Below are 16,821 nucleotides of genomic sequence, written 5' to 3'. Positions count from 1 at the left end.
ATACAGAATTCTTGATGATACAAGTGAGACTCTCTCCAGAAATGGTTAATGGCGCCTTGCTAGGTCGTAGCCATGTACTTAGCTGAAGGCTATTCTATTTGTCTCTCGGCAAATGAGAGAAAGGTTTCGTCAGTGTAGTCGCTATCAAAGTCGTCGTACAACTGGGGACGAGTGCTAGTACGTCTTTCTAGACCTGCCGTGTGGTGCCGCTCGGTCTGCAATTACTGACAGTGGCGACACGCGGGTCCGACATGTACTAATGGACCGCGGCCGATTTAAAGCTACCACCTAGCAAGTGTGGTGTCTGGCGGTGACACCACATTCCTCCCCCGCAAATCGGCGAACGGTCGTGTAATAAGGCTTCCGCCCACCGTGGGGAGGGCCCCATGTTGACGTATGCGATGAGGTGGGGAGCCTAACAACAGGCGAGGCTGTGCCACCCATACCCGGCCATTCGGTGCGAGGGGAGCTGGGAAACGCCTGGAAACCTACTCCAGGGTGCACAACAGGTGGCGTATGCGCCCGTAAAGAGACAGAAGGGGCCGAAGGGTCGACCTCCATTGCGTCGGGGTATCCGACGCGCGATGACGCCATGTGGTCCGGAGCAGGCAAGAGTTCCATGGCGGAGGACAGCTGGTCACGGGAAGCGATCGGCGGCGCGTGACCCAGGGAGGCGCTTGGCGGCTGCAGCGAAGCGTCCACTGCGGGCGACGCCGGCGGCGGCTGCGGCGGCGGCGCGACGCCATGGGGCAAAATGGAAGGCAGCGTCGGTAACACCTGGGGATGAGGCGAGCCAGTAGATGGGTCGCCAGGGCGCTGACCGGACGGCACCGTCGCTGAAAGCAGACGGGGAGCGGCAGTGTTCCTTGGTGATGACAATGAATGCTCGCGGATACGTTCCTGCTTCAGTTCTTGATAGTAAATAGCACAAAAATGGGGGCAGTGCAGATGTCACTGCCTAGGTAGTTGTTGAAATGTATAAAATAAATCGCAGGATAAATAACAGAAAAATAACAGTGGACCACAGCTGTAATTTCACTGTGGCTACAGCTACAGTATATTTAAAAGAGTATATAATGACCATCATAAGATTAATCGATTTAATACATGTGCCGTTTAGAGGGACGTGGTATCTTCTCTCTGATGGTGTATGTTAATATTCAACTTATTGAGTTTAATAACAAAATTCAGTTTCTTTTTTAAGAGTTGTGGTACGAGGCATAATGTTTGTCTCACGTTCCTAGAGTCGGGAATTAATCTACGTCTGAAGAGGAGTTGGAGCAAATGACCAAAGCATTAAAGGAGGCTGCTAGAAAATTTAGGCTAAACAAAAACATAGAAGACCCAAAACAGAGTACCTCGTTATGACCCGTAGTCAAAGTCAGACTGCTGGTCATCTGCAATCGATGCAGATGGGGTCCAGTCCAACAAGACAGTGCATGTATTTAAATACCTATGGGAACTTTTCACTGACACCTTGTTACGTGAAGCAGCAATCAATGCCAGAGGACAAGCAGGAATCCAATCTTACCACGGCCTACCACAACTGCCTTGGTCTACATATCTATTCAAACAGTTAAAGATTCGAATGTACAAAACACTGATACAGCCTGTTATTCTATATGGAGTATCGGGAAACAGGAATTCCATAAAATCATAGTGTTTGAGAGAATAGTGCTTCAAAGATCTTCGATCCGGTTCTGGATGCAGACACAGGAGAATGGGGGATCACACAAAACTAAAAACTTGAGGACGTATACCAGCAGCCCAATATAGCGGGATCTGTGAAAGCCAAACGGATATAATGGGCTGGCTATGTGGCCTGGATGGAAAATCACAGATGGCCTCGGTAGCTCCTGGGTTTCACACCTACAGGAAAGAGACTCCCAGGGAGACCCGAGAAGTGTTGAAGGGGTGCCCTCCATGAATGTTTAAACCAAACATCAGTAGATATAGACGGATGGCGGATATCAGCAATAGACAGAATACCTGTAGCAGCGTGTGTTCCACTGGGCCTGATCATGTAGAAGAAGAAGAAGACAGACAGTATACCACTACGTAAATAATTCCCCACATCTTTGTCCAGCAATCGCAATAAATCGAACGATTACTATCAGAACGCTGATAACTAGTTTCTAAAGACCCCTGTTTTTCATCGAAAAACTCGAAATACATGGTTGATCTGCCTATGAATGGCAAATGACAGCAAAAAAGGTTTCACTTCAGTCACATTTATTTGAGAAAGACAACTTCCAATACAGTTTCGGTTTACTAGAGTTCAGAGATAACCATACTGGATTTCAAGAGCATCTTGTGCTACACACTGCCACAAATAAAACACCCGGTTAGCTAGCACAACCAAGACTGGAACTGCACTACAAATAGTCGTTCACAACATTGCTCAACATCTTCCGGACGGTAAAAATCACACGCTGCACACAAGAAATAGAAAATTTCAGAAAGAAAGCAAAGGCCATTACGAGAATTATTAGGCACCGAATGAATATATTTATTTAAGACAGTTGACATTCTGCTCTAAAAAGACAGCAAGACTGAGTAAGGTTATTTTACATTCAAATTATTTACCATTATTCCTAAGACATCCTAACAGTCCCTAGAAACCGTAGAAGAGGAAACCATTTACAGAAGCAGATCCATTATTTTACTTTCACACAAAATACAGTCTATAGTAACAAATAAAAATCTTTAGTTACTCACCCAGTAAGTCTTCTTATTGTAATCGTATTTCAAATAAAGGACCGAAATTATACACTCACTTCAACATGTCACCCTCTGTCTAAGACGACATTATAGTCTGATCTTCCTTGTTTAGGTTGTGTACTGATTGTTTAAGATGCCTCCGATAACCGTGAGTACCGACGACTGTGAAGTACCGTCTCTCATTAGATTTCTTAGTGCTAAAGGCCAAAAAGCGATCGATATTCATCGTGACATCTGTGCAGTTTAAGGAGGAAACATGAGTGATGGAATGGTAAGAATGTGAGATAGAGCATTTAAAGATGGCCGCACAAATGTGCATGATGATAAACGGAGTGGGCGTCCTTCCATCGTTAATGAAAGTTTGCTGCAGGAAGTGGACAATAAGGTAAGAGAAATAGAAATCAGACGTTTTACGATTTCGTCCTTGCGGGATGACTTTCATAATGTTTCTCGTAGTGTTTTGTATGGCATTGTGACCGAGCACTTGAATTACCGAAAATTGTGAGCATGTTGGGTACCGAAAATGTTGACGGATGTGCACAAAACCAAACGTTTAGACAGTACATTGACTTTCCTTGAGCAGTACCATAACGACGGTGATGATTTCTTAAGCCAAATTGTTACGGGCGATGAAACATGGGTGGCCTACGTCACACCAGAGTCAAAGCAACAGCCTGTGGAATGACGGCATTCAGATTCACCCAAAAAAGGGAAGTTTAAGCAAACAATTTCTGCCCGGAAAAACATGTGCACACTTTTTTGGGACAGAAAAGAGTATTGCTTGTGGAATTTCTGCCTCGTAATGAGACAATCAATGCAGCAACTTAATGTAAGATATTCCACAATCTGCGTCAATCAATTCAGAACAAAAGACGTGGCAAGCTGAGCAAGGTCATCGTTTGTCTGCAAGACAATGCCCGTCCACATGTGGCGAATCAGACCAAAGATCTCATCACATATTTTCGGTGGGACACTCTAGATCATCCACCGTACAGCTCCGATCTTGCGCCCAGTGGCTACCATCATTTCCTGCTCTTGAAGAAACACCTGGGCGGTCAGCGTCTTCAAGACGATGACGAAATCAAAATGGTGCAAATGGCTCTGAGCACTATGGGACTTAACTTCTGAGGTCATCAGTCCCCTAGAACTTAGAACTACTTAAACCGAACTACCTTAAGGTCATCACACACATCCATGCCCGGGGTAGGATTAGAACCTGCGACCGTAGTGGTCGCGCGGCTCCAGACTGTACCGCCTAGAACCGCTCGGCCACTACGCCGGCTGAAGAAGTCAAAACAGTGGTGATGCAGTGGTTAACAACTCTGGCGGCAGCCATCTACGAGGTGGGTATTCAAAAACTGGAACAACATTATGACAAGTGCCTCAAAATTGACGGAAACTATGTAGAAAAGAAATTTCAAAACGGTACTTACTTAATAAACACGCCTCATATATAGTGGTGACATTCATTTGATGAAGTGGACAAAACCATGTGATTCCTTTTTAGAAACCCTTAAGTAATCCGTTAGCAACATTTGAGATGGGCTTCTCAACAATAGAAGCAGTTTTTCATATCAAAAATGCTGTCTTAGTACCGTCAAACTAACAGAAAGTTACCATTTTAACGCTTTCTGTAATGTGGCTAAAGGCTTTGATTGCTTAGATCACGGCATGCTACTAGGATTATTATGATGGTGTATTTCTACTTGTATTGACGGCTTCACATGTTAATTACATTAAGATAATTTCAGAATATCAAATGATATCACACCTATAAAGCGAAATTCAGAGTCGAGAAATATTAAATTTGGTAGCACTCAATATATATTGCTTCACTTCTCCTTATCTGAACCATAAATCAATTTTCAAGGAAAATGAACGATTTTCCGACACATTCTGATGACACAAGCTTACCAAGAAGTACCCAAACAGCAGGTTTACAATCAGTGGACAGCGAAACATTTCACAGACATACCTTTCGTGAATCCATTTGATATTGCTTATAGATTCAAGAAGCAGTGTTCAATGGACACATACTACATGAAACTTCAACTGTATATTAAAAGTTGTTTTAAGTATGCGTGGAATTTTGTTCTAGAAATGGGAGATCTGATTTTGATACTTACGAAACATTAAAAACAGCTTATGGAGATAATTGTGTAAGCCAGTCAAATGTTTTTTATCTGTTTCAACAGATTTAAAAATGGCTGCGAGACATTTGAAGATGAACCACGGTCCAGACATCCTTCCACCTCAAAAACAAATGAAAATGTTGTGCATGGTAACGTCTAAATGCGCTCTGATCGAAGACGTACAATTAGGGAAATGCCTGATGAACTTAATTTAAATTTCTATGCAGTTCAGTCAATTTTACCTAAGGATCTGAAAATGCGTCAGATGTTTGCAAAATTAATTCGAAAAGTGTTGTCAAGTGACCAGAGACAATGCCAACTTCAAGTGTGTCAAGAACTGATTAATCGGGCTAAAAATAACGTAGATTTGTTAAATACGGTAATTACAGTTGACGACTCATAGGTATATGGATATGATCCTGAAACCAAGGTGCAGTCTTCGCAGTGGAAGACTCCAGGTTCACCACAACCGAAAAAAAAACACGGCACAGTTGGGCGAAGGTAAAGACGATGTTGCTGATTTTCTTCGATTCTGCCTATATTGTGCATCATGAATTTAACCTTGGAATACTGACGATTAACCGGGAGTACTACAAATGTGTCCTTGAGCGTTTGCACGAAAATGTGCGGAAGAAAAGTTCTGCATTTTGGAAAGACAGGAGTTCGGTGCTACACCATGACAATGCTCTAGCTAATTGTGCCTTCACCACTGTTGAATTTCTGACCAAATCCAAAATTCCTGGGCTTCCACAACCACCATATTTGCCTGATTTGGCCCCTCTAGACCTCTATCTAATTCGTAAACTGAAATTTTCACTGAAAGGGAAGCAGTTTGACTCTATTGAAGACATCCAGGCAAATACGGAGAGCGTCCTTAACATACTTCAGTAAAAAATTTCCAGGAATGTTTCAAAAAATGGAAACACCGTTGGAGTCGGTGTGTTCAGTAAGAAGGGGATTATTTTGAAGGAGATGCATCACAGAACCTTATACGTACCACCACTGCACAATTAAAAGCCCATTCTTAAAATTTTCCAATCTCACCTCGTATATTCATATTTGATAATTGACATATAGTAGCGCTCATTTTCTAGAGAAGGCGGAGACAGATGCTAAAAACGATGGTTCAAATGGCTCTGGGCACTATGCGTCATAACTTCTGAGGTCATCATTCGCCTAGAACTTAGAACTAATTAATCCTATCTACTCTAAGGACAACACACACATCCATGCCCAAGGCAGGATTCGCACCTGCGACCATATCGGTCGCTCGGTTCCAGACTGTAGCGCCTAGAACCGCCGCTCGGTTCCAGACTAGCGCCTAGAACCGCGTGGTCACTCCGGCCGGCGAAAGTATGGTTCATGAACCTTTGAAAACCGATACAACAATAACCGTAACCTAATTCTGTGTGACTGAAAAAACGGAATTAATTTTAATGTACATATAAAGTTAGAGCAAATCGTGCGAGTAGTGGAAAGTGTTTCAGTTTAACAATTGCGCGCCGCGAAACACGACAAAATGCGAGACAGTCATTTAACTAGTGGCATTCTCAACGACAGATAACGCGTTTCTACTGTAAGTGTTGCACCCTAAATCAAAGTAAAATATTTGTAGCATGGCATGAGAAAGACGAGAGAACGTCCTACGCGGAAAATTGCCAAAATGAGATGTCAGACGTCTCAAAAAATAAGCCGAGAAGCATGTTATGAACAGTTACTTGAAACGCCAAATATTAATTGGTGAGGACCACTATTATTAGTCTAAATCAACCAAGGGTGCGGTATATTAATACTGACACAGAATAGCACAAATAGTGATCACAAACAAAGGAGATCTCCTGTTTACACTTCAGTAACAAATGTCATATGATACCTACTAATATTGTGTCGGACCTCCTTTTCCCTGACGTAATGCAGGAGCTCGTTGTGGTATTGACTCAACAGTTCGCTGGAAGTCCCACGCAAAAATATCTAGCAATGTTGCTTCTATAGCAGTCCGTAACTGACAAACTCTTTCCGGTGCTGGATTATGTTCGTGAATAGACCTTTCGATTACGGGCCACAAATGTTAGATGGGACTGATGCCGGCAGATCTGGGTGGCCAAGTCGTTCACTTGACTTGTCCAGAACGTTCATCAAAAAAATTGTGAACAATTGTGGCCCGGTGTAATGGCGCAGTGACCTCTATAAATATTCCATCGTCGTTTGGGAACATTTAATTTCGTGAATGGCAGCAAGAGGTCTCCAAGTAGCCGAATGTAAATATTTTATACATGAATATATGAAGATGGTATCTGTTCTTTCTGACATGTCTTCATATAGAGAAGGCTTACCGGCCAATGATCTTCGTCACTGCGGATGCACTCAGATTGCGCAAACATTTAAGAGAATCGGTAGATTGACTGCCACAAATAATGAGTAGAGTGAGCACGGGCACTACAAACGTAGTGTGTGGACAGTAAGATGGAAATGTGGGTCTCATGGAGGGCGTCCAAGAGGTAAGTCCCATCAGTCGCACAATCCTCTGTGTCCTCAATGGCTTTGTCTTATAGAACGTCTGCCATCTAAGCAATAGATTCCCGTGTAACGCTAGGCGCTGGGGCACATGATACTCATTAAAGCCTGTACTATGGTAAGTTAACGGGCTTCACCTTATGAGAAAGGATATTTGTATAGATATTGACAGCGTGTACCTGAATGGAGGCAAATCAGACTTACACCCACCCTGTAGTAACAATGATATGTCAAGTAAGTCCGATATGCAACTACACGTCAGGACGGACAAGAAACAACACAGAGGATGCCACCAATTTGTCAATAATACGGTCGCCAGCCTAATTAGGCATTAACTGAGTTTCCTTCCTGTACAAGTTGGTGTACATTCATCCAAACAACACGTAGTAACACTGCATAATATAGTGAATTTTAGAACCAGAAAATCTATTGAACTGATAATTTCACTTTCTGTACTTATGTGGATAATCCATATGTACCTTACACTACACTATAATGTTTACTACAAAATTTCGTATTGTCTATTGATCTGATTAAAATCAGGCATAGGTTATCTTTGAAATAGTAATTTCGAGCCACAAACAAAATGTCAGTTTAGATAAAGATAAAACACTGGTTAATTTTGGCTTTTATATTGACTTTAACTTTGCTGGTCAAATCAGTTTAGAACACTTGAGAATACGAATGAATAAAAAAAGGGGGGACCCTGAAACTGATATGATCACTGTGTAAAAAAATTGATTACTGAAATCATTATGCCCTCAAGATTTCCAATATATGAGTTACTACTCTTTTTATCTTATTTCCTGCTTATTTAAATACCTATATATCTGTCTCAAAATAATTAAACTTCATTTCTAAATCAATATTAAAGTTATCTTCCAACTTTGACAGATCTTCGTTATCCATTTACTGGTTCATTAACAAAACAGTTCTTTAAACATCATTCTAACATAGCTAGGTCTGCAGCTAATTATTATTAACACAAACTTTAATTATTCATCTCGGGACACTCTGATTGCACAACATTTGGAAAGGACCCTATCTAGGTTAGTTGTGAGGATAATTAAATGATAGGACAGTTCTGGTAAAATTTGAGTTGTTATTGAACAGTATGGAACAAAAGTAACACTGGTCCATACGAATACAGTACTAAAAGTTTCAACCTGTTCGTATCGATGCGGCGGTTGGCAGGCGGCGAGATGGCGAGGCACAAAGCACACATACAACCACAGCTATGGCTCTTGACATATCGGCACTTTATTTATTCATAGCGTCGCAATACTTTTCCATTTAGTGCCTATGGAATTTTGCCATGCTGTATGGGCGTTGGAACGACATACCCAAGGCTCAATGAAACTACGTTTTCCAGGAGAGCCTCCTCGCTCCAGAACGTGTTGCTCAGACCAGTGCCAAACTCCAACTACTACTGCTGAGCCCGTTGTGCCGTAAAACGCCCGCGTGCATTTTCCCGCATTCGCCTGCCATCCACCTTTTACCACTCTCTTACAGACAGGGTATTCACCCAAGGTTTTGCATTCTACATATCTTAACACATTGCCTACGTATGGACCAGACGCACAGTTACAATTTTGAACTCTTACAATAGTCTCAACATTTGTTACATTTCAATTCTTATACAATATTGCTTGGCATTTTACATAAACATTAATATTCACATTTGAAACTTGTTTACAGTTTTCTTAACACAATGACATGAAACAAAAATAAATGAAATCAGAACATCAATTACACAAATTTATCGAAAAATCAGAAGACAAAAATATTATATGTACAATAGGATAGAGTCGTTGTTGTTACACATGCCACTGTTTCCAGAAAATTTCACTAAGTGCAAATGTGATGGGAACACTAAACTTTATATTTATACAGGGGTTCTGAATCTTTGTGTGAATGTGCCATCATAACATTTTATATCACAAAACTTCCTTTCACTCACATTATATAGGTCTATACTTTTTAACATATCAAGAACCTTTACATATAATTTGCTTCAGCGGCTTTGGCACAGTCCAACCTCCTATCACAACATGATTTAAGTGGCAAATTACTCATTACTATTAAATTTCTCAGATAAATAAAATCAAAATCTGGAACACAAACACTTAACTACAAATCATATACAAATACCTATATACACTAAAAGACAATTTGTTGCTGCTTGCATTGAATGGCAGTCCAGTTCCTTATTTACTAATAAACAGACAATAGTATTTAGAAAAATTACTACACACATTTGCTGCCTGTTATTCAGATTTGGGCAGTCCATTTCGCACCATTTTATCAAATCACCTGTACCACACTTACAATTCTCCTTTGACTATTTATCTGCCCTCTTTGGTGTTTGGCAGTCCCTTCTTTTATTTGGCTTGCAGCATTTACCTATTTCTTTTCAGCCCTTTTTTCCATACACCTTTGCATTTATAGTACATTTGGTAATCTGAAACTTACATAAGTACATTAGCACACTGACCATGGTATACATACATTTACAAATACTTGTTACATTTAGAATAAAATAATTTCATCTTTAGATACAGTACATTTACTGCAGATTGCTTTCTGAGTGTACTTAGGTCAGTCACTCCTAGGAACACACAGTTTCAGGTCCACAACGTTTCTTACACCTAAAGGTCTCTTGGATTTTGGGTAGATCAGGTAGCAAGCATTATCATGTGGAATGTTCTGTATTATATACGGTCCATTATAAATATATTTAAATTTGGAAATTTCATGGTTCAGTTCACTAGATTTTTCGTGGGATTTTAAAAGAACATAATCCCCAATTTTAAATTTTGAAACTTTCAGGTTTTTATCATGTCTTTTAGATCGAAATTCAGCTTTTTGCTTTGCCCGTTTTCTGACTAATTCTTTCTTTTGACTCAACCCCAAGCTTGTACAAGGTGGAAACGCTAGTTCTTCTTCAATTAAACTTTTACTTCTGCTAGCTAACAAAATTTCTTCCGGTAGGAACCCAGTAGTTTCATGATGTACTGTGTTCATGACTTTCTGAAAGTTCAATATAAATCTGCCCCAGGCTCTAAATCATGCCCCTTCCTTCTTTTTTTTGTTTTCCACAATGCACCTTGGTCGACTGTGACATCGTCCCAAGATACGTTCCTAACCTGTGAATCATTTATATCTGGTGGCTTTCTAGGTTTCTGGAGTTCAAAGTCTTTACTTAGTTGAACTCTCTGCAAAATAAACACTGAGTCGTCTGGTGGTTCCTTTTTTCTGTGTTCAGTCTCAACATCTGGATTTTATTTTGAAACTTTGTCATCAGTAGGTACAATATTGCTATTAGCTGTAGTCCCATTACTTTCACTAGTACCGAAATACTCGTCATCTAAACTATCGTCCGAATCCGACCATTCTCGATCGCTTTCAGGTTCTAACATAAAAGCTTTTCTGAGACAGGCACTAAGTTCTTCCTCTGCATTTTCGTTAGGCTTTGATTTTAACTCAGTATACTTTTTGGCAAAACGGCCTCATTATCAGCTTTACTTATATCCACTGTTACTTCATATTTAGCGTAATCCTCGAGGACTTCAATTACTCTTGCCCCTTTCCCATGATGCCTTTCGGTAACAGCTTTTACTGTTGGCGGATCATTAACAGAAGTTACTTCCTCGTCAATGCTTAGGATTTCATCCTCCAATTCCTTTCTGTCTATAATCATTGTCCTATTGGCAGCACGCGTACTTTCGCCGGCGCTATTTATTTTCTCCTCTTTAAATTCGTGCCACGTCACCTTATCGACGTCCCTACTATCTCCTTTTTCACTAATTAACCTCCTTGCCTCCTACTCCTTCTTAAAATCCTCCCACTCACATTGCTTGAGGCCCTTGTACAGATCGTGGGAACCCAGTAGTTTCATGATGTACTGTGTTCATGACATTCTGAAAGTTCAATATAAATCTGCCCCATGCTCTAAATCATGCCCCTTCCTTCTTTTTTTTGTTTTCCACAATACACCTTGGTCGACTGTGACATCGTCCCAAGATACTTACTTCTGCTAATTCATTCTCGCTGTGATAAACTCGCGCCACAAATGATCCTTTTTTTTGTTCGGACCAATATTCTTCCGTAAATTTTTGTTTGAACTCTTCGAACGTCATTAGTTCGGTATTCAAGTTAATTCCCCAGCGCTCAGCGTCACCTGCTAAGGCGCTAATTACTACGTTTGTGTTCTCCTGACCAGACAAGTGTTCAGGAAACATCCTCTCGCAATTTTTGATGAAATCCATCGGATGCTATCCGTTATGTTTCTTGGCGGGATCGAAGCGCTCCTCATCTTCCAACAGCTTCGTAAGTGGCGTGCTATTACAGACGACACAAGGCCTATCTTTGATTTTGCTCTCGAGATCGAAAATTTTGCTTTGAATTTTCAATGTATTTTGTTCACACTTTTGCACACATCCGATAACTTTTTCGCCTAAATGTCTTTCAGTATCGGAAACTGCCTCTTTCAACTGTGAGATTCCATGTTGGCATTCGTTTACGATCTCATTTTTAAGACCGAAAACTTTTTCGTCTACTTTTGTTTCAACTAGTGGCTATACTTTCTATTGGATGTTGAGAATTTCATCATCAAACCTACTGTTAATGTTGTCAGTTTCCCCCTGCATAGTATTAATATTTTTATTAATTGTGTCAATTTCACACTTCACAGTATTTACTACAGAGCTTAAATTACCAACTTTTTGTTCTACCTGTTCTATTTGCTTACCAATTTTAATTCCTTGTTCTTCGACCTGTGCTTTAAGCTGACCAACTTGTGTGATAACTTTTTCGCCTAAATTTCTTTCAGTATCTGAAACTGCCCATTTCAACTGTGTTTTAGGCTAATCATTCTGTGTTTTAAGCTGCTTGTCAACGTGTGTTTTGAGCTGCTCATTCTGTCCTGCAATTAGTTTGGTTAATCGTTCAAATAAGTGGTTCAGGCTTAAAATTTTCACACTGTTTGGTTCTACGGAATTGGTGTATTCCGATCCACTTTCAAAATTTGCTTTCGGTACTTTCTTGATCTGTGGTGAATCAAAAATGTCAGTGGATTCGTTCACGTACCAACTATCATCTACAAAGTCATCCTCTACTTCCTGTTTTATTCCTTGCTGTGTTCAAGGCGATCTCGACATTTCAATCTGTTCGTTAACATGTTCGTGGTATTGTATGTACGCCAAATGTCTACCGCTAACACCATCTGTTATCTGGCCGCGTCAACTCATGTCATTGCCAGCCGCATCTTTCATTACGCTGGGCTCATCGATTGTGTCTACGTTCTTGTCCATACTGAACGCAAATGACACCTCACTACCGTACTTGACGTTCACTGCTATTTACTTTACTGAATATTATTGCAATTCCTGCCACTGAACATCCACTGTTCGGTATTCACGTTAATTTGTGACCGAAAACAACTGGATGACCTGTCACCGGGAGCCACTTGTAACGCTGGGCGCTGGGGCACATGATACACATTAAAGCCTGTACTATGGTAAGTTAACGGGCTTCACCTTATGAGAAAGGATACATGTATAGATATTGACCGTGTGTACCTGAATGGAGGCAAATCAGACTTACACCCACTCTGTAATAACAATGATACGTCAAGTAAGTCCGATATGCAAATACACGTCAGGACGGACAAGAAACAACACAGAAGATGCCACCAATTTGTCAATAATACGGTCGCCAGCCTAATTAGGCATTAACTGAGTTTCTTTCCTGTACAAGTTTGTGTACATTCATGCAAATAACACGTAGTAACACTGCATAATATAGTGAATTTTAGAACCAGAAAATCTATTGAACTGATAATTTCACTTTCTTTACTTATATGGATAATCCATATGTACCTTACACTATAATGTTTACTACAAATTTTCGTATTGTCTATTGATCTGATTAAAATCGGGCACAGGTTATCCTAGAAATAGTAATTTCGAGCCACAAACAAAATGTCAATTTATATAAAGATAAAACACTGATAAATTTTAGCTTTTATATTGACTTTAACTTTGCTGGTCAAATCAGTTTAGAACACTTGGGAATTCAAATGAATAAAAAAAAGGTTGGGGGACCCTGGAACTGTTATGATCACTGTCTAAAAAAATTGATTACTGAAATCATTATGCGCTCAAGATTTCCAATATATGAGTTAATACTCTTTTTATCTCATTTCCTGCTTATTTAAATACCTATATATCTGTCTCAAAATAATTAAACTTCATTTCTAAATCAATATTAAAGTTATCTTCCAACTTTGACAGACCTTCGTTATCCATTTACTGGTTCATAAACAAAACAGTTCTTTAAACATCATTCTAACATAGCTAGGTCTGCAGCTAATTATTATTAACACAAACTTTAATTATTCATCTCGGGACACTCTGATTGCACAACATTTGGAAAGGACCCCATCTAGGTTAGTTGTGAGGATAATTAAATGATAGGACAGTTCTGGTAAAATTTGAGTTGTTATTGAACAGTATGGAACAAAAGTAACACTGGTCCATACGAATACAGCACTAAAAGTATCAACCTGTTCGTATCGATGCGGCGGTTGGCAGGCGGCGAGATGGCGAGGCACAAAGCACACATACAACCACAGCTATGGCTCTTGACATATCGGCACTTTATTTCTTCATAGCGTCGCAATACTTTTCCATTTAGTGCCTATGGAATTTTGCCATGCTGTATGGGCGTTGGAACGACATACCCGAGGCTCAATGAAACTATGTCTTCCAGGAGAGCCTCCTCGCTCCAGAACGTGTTGCTCAGACCAGTGCCAAACTCCAACTACTACTGCTGAGCCCGTTGTGCCGTAAAACGCCCGCGTGCATTTTCCCGCGCTCGCCTGCCTTCCACCTTTTACCGCTCCCTTACAGATAGGGTTTCCACCCGAGGTTTTGCATTCTACATATCTTAACACATTGCCTACGTATGAACCAGACGCACAGTTACAATTTTAAACTCTTACAATAGTCTCAACATTTGTTACATTTCAATTCTATTACAATATTGCTTGACTTTTAACATAAACATTAATATTCACATTTGAAACTTGTTTACAGTTTTCTTAACACAATGACATGAAACAAAAGAAATGAAATCAGAACATCAACTACACAAATTAATCGAAAAATCAGAAGAAAAAATATAATATGTACAATGGGACAGAGTCGTTGTTGTTACACTGGGTTCGAGCAACCGTCGTGACACATATTTTCAACAGTCAGCGTTGATATCTATCAATGCCTGTAAGCAGCTAATGGTCGGGATTTCACTGTAATTTCATTCACAAATATTTCAAGTCAATATTCGGATTAATTGGATTAGAAGAATTCGATGTAGTGCAACCCACACCATTCTGAAGGCAACACAAGCTGGAACAGTCATTTGCTTATAATCGAGGTCTATGGCTTCGTGGGGTCTGCGCCCCTCTCGACCACACTGTAGTATTAATTATGCTCTTTACTAGTGGATGGTAGTGAACAAAAGAATAATTTCCTCACGCTAACGCTGAAGAAAGTAATTTAGATGGTTATGGATAAGTCGTAATGTCAGTGTGTTACGGAACTTAACCACTAGGCCCGCTATCTTTATGTAGATACTCGGCTATATCTTGTGCTCATGGATCAATCCACTCTCGTCGCTCATAAAACAATGCGATACCAAACTAAATTTAAACGTTTACCTAAAATTTGTTGAACAGTAGAGGCAGATTCAAGTTATTTTTAAGTTAATGGAATTGCGGAAAAATTAAATAGATAACATTTTTGTCTATGTTCAATCTGCAATTTAATGTTCAATAAATTAAATCTTCTTTACTATCCTCTGCCAGTCTTTAAACAATGTTATTTATGGCCTTTCATTGTGGATATAACATTACGATACATTTTAAGATTCGGACGAGAATGCTATCAGTCCAACGAGATTTGTATTAATGGCAGTATGAACCTATACAGATGTTAAACTGTGTCAATACATTCATAACAACACCGAATAATTACTGGTATATGCATATTTAAAAATATACATTGCCTCCGGGGGATGGTTCGAATAGGTGTGATTAATTCAAAAATGGTTCAAATGGCTCTGAGCACTATGGGACTCAACTGCTGAAGTCATTATTCCCCTAGTTAAACCCAACTGACCTAAGGACATCACAACCATCCATGCCCGAGGCAGGATTCGAACCTGCGACCGTAGCGGTGTTTCGGTTCCAGGCTGCAGCGCCTTTAACCGCACGGCCACTTCGGCCGGCTGTGATTAATTCGGTGGGTGCTAAACAGCCATGGTGTCAGCATTTATATGCCTTACACATCGCTCATCTTCCAGTGTCAACTTCTGCGGGACGTAATTTTAGCATTCTATATCTATATATGTGAAAACAACATGAATTCAGGACTGGAATCCATAGGAACTGGAGATGCTTCAGCCTCGCATCCACACCGGAAAATGTACCGTTGAAGCCTGTTAACTGACTGGTGCTTTGTTTTACTTGTAGTTGGAGCGCTCTTTTCGCTCCCACCACCTTTCGTTTATGCGCTCATGCCACCCTAACACAAAGGGAACCACTTCATTTTCCCCTATTCTCTTGCTACAGTTCTATCGACCACTTAAGTGGTCAGTAAAGCACAAGGTATCTATGCCCTGATAGGAAACGTCAATATACGGTTCAAAGTATAACTTAAAATAATTATTAACAAATATTCCCAATTACCGGTAAATCATTTTTTATGAACAACTGAAAATTACTAATGACATGAAGATCTGGTGTTAAAACTGTATATCGACTCTATGAACGACACAACCTTCAGGTTTGATCTCGCAAAGTTCGTATGTAGGTGCCGCGATGGGTAGCAGCCTGTTTGTTCAGATTTTCATTGAAGACGCGATGTGTTTCAGCGTCTTTTTGCAGCCATTGTTAACAGTGCGGCTTTCTTCCTGGTTGTTATCCAGTGGCTACGGGGAAGCAGAATTATTGTCTACAAAGAGAGGACAGACATACGGACACACAAAACACAAATTATCACACATGATACGGTGTAGAAAAACAGCTGGCATTCCGAGAGAGCTTCCTGTCATCGCTGGATGGTAACAATACAGGGTCTGCGTGGATCTGTAGGGAATGGCGTACAGTTCTTCCTGCAAATAGTGTCAATCTCAGGTAATGGTAATAGATGTGGACAACGAGCACGCACCCTTGTCTGAATAGTAGATCACAAATACTCAATAATATTGAGATCTGGTGCTGTGGTGGCCAGGGCGATGCGACAGATCATACTTGTGCTCACTAAACCAGTCCTCAGATATACGACCTGTATGAAAAAGCGACTGTCTTCCTGGAACACAGCAACGCCATTTTGGAACAGTCGTTGTACAATGATGTGATCCGGATCAGGAAAAATGGTCACTTAAATGATGA

Source organism: Schistocerca cancellata, chromosome 1, assembly GCF_023864275.1.
Source record: "Schistocerca cancellata isolate TAMUIC-IGC-003103 chromosome 1, iqSchCanc2.1, whole genome shotgun sequence".
Lineage (NCBI taxonomy): Eukaryota > Metazoa > Arthropoda > Insecta > Orthoptera > Acrididae > Schistocerca > Schistocerca cancellata.
Note: the sequence above shows the minus strand (reverse complement) of the source record.